Source organism: Otolemur garnettii, unplaced genomic scaffold (assembly GCF_000181295.1).
Source record: "Otolemur garnettii isolate 467f Iridium unplaced genomic scaffold, OtoGar3 scaffold00043, whole genome shotgun sequence".
Lineage (NCBI taxonomy): Eukaryota > Metazoa > Chordata > Mammalia > Primates > Galagidae > Otolemur > Otolemur garnettii.
The window spans coordinates 11,277,202-11,283,341 of record NW_003852438.1 but is presented as its reverse complement, the minus strand read 5'-3'; positions in this window follow the sequence as shown (position 1 = coordinate 11,283,341).

Sequence of the window (6,140 nt, the reverse complement as noted above, 5' to 3'; positions counted from 1 at the left end):
AACCTCCAACTCCTGGGCTCAAGCGAGTCTCCTGCCTCAGCCTCCCAAGTAGCTGGGACCACAGGCGCCCACCACAAGGCTTGGCTATTTTTTTTTTGGTTGCAGCGATCATTGATGTTTGGCAGGCCTGGGCTGGATTCGAACCTGCCACTTTAGGTGTATGTGGCTGGCCCCTTAGCCACTTGAGCCACAGGTGCCGAGCCACATTTCTCTTTCTTATAAAACATCTGACCTTCTCTGGGTTCTTAGGACATACCCAAGACCACCAGGTCTGTGTCTTTCTTCCTAAATAAAACGTTAAATTTAGAGCTTTGTCTCTACATCTTTATTCTAACTTCAACTGATCCATGGGGGACCAGTGCTTCAAAGCTGGCTGTATCCCCATAGAGCTAGCTTTCTAAGGCCTTACTCTGTGATAGAATGTTGTGTTCCCCTATTCTCCCATCTTCCCTGCTGTACCTTACCTACCCGGTTTATGTACACAGACACTCTGGAAATTTGCTTTCTGGAGCAATCCTACTCTGGCTTCAGTGAGACCACTACCCCATATCTGAGGGGCCCCAGTGAAAGCTCCGGATGGGGCTGCTGAAGATATTTTTTAAGCGCTAAAAATTAGGGGCCTGGCTCAGTGGCTAGGGCGCCAGCCACATACATCAGAGCTGGCAGGTTCAAATCCAGCCCAGGTCCGCCAAACAACAATGACAACTACAACCCAAAAATAGCCAGGTGTTGTGGTGAGCACCTGTAGTCCCAGCTACTTGGGAGGCTGAGGTGAGAGAATTGCTTAAGCCCAAGAGTTGGAGGTTGCTGTGAGCTGTGACACCACGACACTCTACCCAGGGTGACAGCTTGAGACTCTGTCTCAAAAAAAAAGGTGGCACCTGTGGCTCAAAGGAGTAGGGTGCCAGCCCCATATGCCGGAGATGGTGGGTTCAAACCCAGCCACGGCCAAAAACTACAAAAAAGAAAAAAAAAATTGGGGGCCAAAGCCTATTCATTCATTCAACTGGTTTGTGCTGAAGTAGCTACTATGTGCTCACTCTGTGCTAGGGCCTGGGGACAAAGTGGTCAACATGCCATGGTTCTCACCGTCGAGGATGTTCCAGTGCCTAGGAGTAGACACAAGTAAATAAGCACTTCCAACAAAGTATGATAAGCATGGAGGCGGGAGAGGAACAGGCTCTTACAGGGACTCATACGAGGCAATGGCAATTAGTCTAGACTTGGGGGATCAGAGAAGGCTTCCTAGAAGAAGTAATGTCTTAACTGAGACCAAGGAATGAGTCAGAACCAGGCCCGCCACTGTGCATTACTCACAAATGTTCACGCCCAGGCACATTTAGCTCACCCACTCACCTTACTTCACCTCCTCTACTTTGCCTCTTTGCCTCACCTCACCTATGTAATCTGCTATGTGATCTTTCAGGAATGCCAGCTTATATTTACATTTATTCCAGCCAGATAGGTTTAGAAAGGTAAGTATGTAGCCTTCAAAAGAATCCTTGACTCAATGATTGAGAAACAAAATTGCCAAATTCCTGGCGGCTTCTGAGCATATGTTAAACCAGTTGAGTGGGCTTCTCCAGAAGAGACTCAGACACCCAGCCGGGCTGAGCTACACAACCTGAAACTCTAGTCTTGAGTTTGTTAATTGAGCAATGAACTGTAAGGTTGAGCAAGTTTCTTTTCTTTTCTTTTCTTTTTTTTTTTTGGAGACAGAGTCTATATCACCCTTGGTAGAGTGCTGTAGCATCACAGCTCACAGCAACCTAAACTCTTGGGCTTAAACGACTCTCTTGCCTCAACCTCCCAAGTAGCTGGGACTACAGGCGCCCACCACAATGCCCAGCTATTTTTGTTGTTGTTGTTGTTGTTGTTGTTGTTGTTTAGCAGCCCCATCCAGGTTCAAACACACCAGCCCCAGTGTATGTGGCTGGTGCCCTAACCACTAAACTACAGGCACTGAGCCAGTTTCTTAACTTCCCTAGACTCTCTCACTTGATTAGTAGAAGTGAAGTCAGTCCCCAGCTGCCTTCCACCTCTGCTAGGAAGTGAATCAAGTTTTTTTGTTTTTTTTTTTACAAACCTAAATGGAAGTGATTCTCAAATGGGTGATGCCATAGAAAGCAAGCTGAGGTCCTCACTAAAATGGCACCTGAAGTGCCAAGACAGTGTTTAGGGATCGAGCAGGCAGGCTTGCAGCCTACCCCTCTGCACTTCTCTCGGCTCTTCCCTCCACCAGGTTGGAGAAGGCATCCGTTGTGTCCCCATAGATTGTTCCTACTTATCAGCGTTAACTGATTGGAGTCAATCCAATCTACTTCAGCCAGGGACAGACAGCAAGGGACATGTGTGGCCTGTTTCATAGCCCACACTTCCTGCTCTGCCACATTTTGTTACCTTCCTCCTTCTTACTAATTAGCTATTACTTAATCTGCAGTAAGTGAGGCGGACTCACCGCACAGCCCCCTCCAGGTACCTACATGCTCCATGCAAGTTCAAGCCAAACAGCTCCAAGGTAGTGACAAGTTCTCTTCTGACAACTCCCACATCAGCATGACTCAGAAGTGTTGGCTGAATACACAGGTCTTCAGTACTCTCAGCCTCAGCCAAAAGTCTCCAGTTTGACAATAAATGACTTCTCTTATTAACACTTTTCTTGCTGGGAGTGTGAGGGGGTGGACAACACTTTCATTTGGTGTGAGCCCAAGGGTTTTGCATGATCCAGGGAGCAGGGGACGATGGTCGAAGGGAGTGAGATATCGACATAGCCCAAAGAGTGTGTGCAGTTTGTGTGTGTGAGAGAGGGGGTGTGTGGTGTGATATGTGTGCTGTGTGTAGAGTGTGTGGTGTGTGTGTGGTGCAGTGTGTGTGTGGTGTGTGGACTGTGTAGTGCAGTGTGTGTGTGATGTGGTGTCTGTGGAGTGTGGTGTGTGTGTGTGGTGTGTGTTTGTGTGATGTAGTGTGTGTGTGGTGTGATGTGTGTGGAGTGTGGTGTGTGTGTGTCATGTGGTGTGTATGGTGTGATGTGTGTGTATGGAGTACGTGGTGCATTATGTGTAGTACAGCGTGTGTGTAATGTGTGTATGTGATGTAGTGTGTGTGTAGAGTGCGTGGCATGTGCAGATGGTGGGGATGGTGGGGTAAGTCAAGGAATGTCAAGTTGGTTTTCATGTCATTTAGGGGAAATGAAATGTGAAAGATGACATTGTTCATAACAGATACACAGGAGAATGCTTACCACAGATGCATTCTAATCTGTGAATGCTTTTGCCTTTCTAACTCTACAATAGAAGCCAAAGACACTTTAAAGGGAGTGGCAGGTCACTAGCTCTCTCCCAGTGAGAGTTTTTTTTTGTTTGTTTGGAGTTTTTGGTTTTTTTGTTTGTTTGTTTGTTTTCTTTTTTTTTTTTGAGACAGAGTCTCACTTTATTGCCCTCGGTAGAGTGCGGTGGCATCGTAGCTCACAGTAACCTCCAACTCTTGGGCTGAAGCAATTCTCTTACCTCAGCCTCCCAAGTAGCTGGGTTTACAGGTGCCCGCCACAATGCCTGGCTATTTTTAGAGATGGGGTTCTGGCTCTGGCTCAGGTTGGTCTCAAACCCATGAGCTCAAGCAATCCGCCTACCTCAGCCTCCCAGAGTGCTAGGATTATAGGCGTGAGCCACTGCACCAGCCTCGCAGTGAGTTTTGCACAATCCTAAGTATGAAAGCCTCCAATAATATAGAAGAAAAAATAATAAAAAATAAAATAAAATAATGCCAATAGCAAACATTTATTTAGCCCATTTTATGTACCAAGGCCTGGGCTGACCTTTGCATATGTTCAAGGTCTTTGCATTTGCATATGTTCAAGGTCTCACAATTAAGTTCAAGAGCTCTTCTCAGAAAAAGTGCTACGTGCCTCATTGCCAAATGTCTCTACAGTCCCTGATTTCACTTCCACTTTTGCCACGTTTAAAAAGAAATTTAATGTTTGTTCATTGTCTAAGTCAAGCTCTGACATTCTCACCGCACACAAAACACTCAACAGCAACAACTGCCACTCAGACGTTGCCACATGTCAGCACAAACACAGCTGTGAGACACCGACAGACCAAAGTTATGAAACCTTAGCGAGTTGTTAGTACAGTGCTGCCAAGGTAAGGGCACAGTGGCAAGTTTCCAACCTTAATTGACCTCATGGTTACATGCATTATCGCTCTTTAAGTTTTTAAGTGTTTCCCCTATTTTATAAAAGAGGAAACAGATTCAGCAAATTTCACAACTTGTTCAGGGTTGCACAGCCAACAGCCCTGATTTGGGAACAACCTACCTCAAATAAGCCACCAAACCTTTGTCTCTGGATGACATTCTACACTTTCATCGTGAGCAAATACTCAGGGGACAATGCCCTCTCTGTCTAGGGGCTGGTCCCTCCACTTGGAGCATGCACTACACAAGCTCAGTAGCCACTGTGCCATTTTGGGAGGGCTCATGCCACCCCTCCTCTCAGACTGTCATTTCCCAGATGTCACAGCATGTAGTGGTAAGACAGGAATTGCTGTATCTTGCCTCTCAGAGTTGTGTTGAAGATTAACTGTCTGCAAAGTGGTTCCTCCAGTGCAGAGCATCGTGATAAACTTGGGATAAACATGACCAGGCCTATTATCGACTCCTGTATCTTCCACAACCAATTGCTCATCAAAGTTATGGCCCCATGATTTATTTTTAACTTGCCTCTGTAGGTTTTTTAAATTCCAAGTAATTTTTATTTACTTTATCATTACATATGTCAAACCACAGCCCACTTCTTTTCTTCCAGTTAAACCAAAGTGGTTTGTAAACCCCCAAACTTGATATGATCTGCATTGTCACTGCACTCTTCAAAGTTGTAGTAAGGACGTGGGAAAGCTAGAAGGTGCGGCTTCCAAAAGCAGGCTTTGCACCTCAGGTTAGAATCAACCTCACCTTTCCCTTTCTATCCTAGAGAGTCAAACCTAGACAGCATTTCTAAAAGGGGAGCATGTCCTGGAACATCACCCACATCTGTACCTAGTACTTTAAGCCTTCCTTTAAGCCTCCAGGAAGCCTTCCCTGAATTCCGTCATGCGAGGTGACTGTCCTCTCAACTCCCATAGCCTGATGGTCTTCCTAGGGAGACTGATCCCTGAGGGCAAGGTCATTGTTCTCATTTCTGTATCCTCAGCCCATAGCACAGTGCTCTGCTCTTAGGAATTGCTCAATAACATTTGTGGGATGAATAGAGGATGTCACATAGGTATTTGCTTCCTAAAGGAAAGGTGTATTTGTTGGGAATATTTTTCCCTTACAGCAATGTTGTTCATGTTGTTCCTCAGTGCATAACAAAGGAAGTGCTTGATTATACATTTAGTGTCACTTGGGTTATAGATCCTGGGTCTCATCTGTTTTTCTCACGTTACCATTTACCTTAAAAAAAAACGAACAAGCAAGCAATATACACACACACAAGCCCTTTTATTGTTTTTCCTTATTATATAGGTATTATACACTCATTGCAGACATCAGAACACAAGGATAACAAAAAGGAGGAAATAATAATCAGCATATATCTCATTATTATTGGTAGAGATAATAATAGTACCAGTAGTAATAGATATAGTTAGTAGAAATAATAATTAGGAGAGATAATAATGTCTCTACTACCCAGAGTTATACATAATCACTGTTAATATTTTTGCAATCATGTCAATGTTTTAAAAATAAGTCGTAGTGTTGATATGATACTTTTTTCTCTTAATCCATATTTAAGTACTAATTTTATGTCATATTTAAGTCACATTGTTTTTATTGTGTAAATATGCCATATCTTATTTATTCTTGGCTGGCTGAATTATTTCCCATTTTTAGCAATCATTCACAGCAAGGTAGTTAAATGTTTTAAGTGGTTATTTTATTGTTACCTTGGGACAAAATTTTAAAATAAAAACACTTATCCAATGGGTGTACATATTTTTCTAACATTAAGGCAAGCACAGTGGCTCACGCCTGAAATCTTAGTACTCTGGGAGGCCGAGGTGGGTGGACAGCTTGAGCTCATGAGTTCAAGATCAGCCTTAACAAAAGCGAGGCCCTGTCTCTACTTAAATTGAAAAATTGAAAAAAAAAAAAAAAAAAAA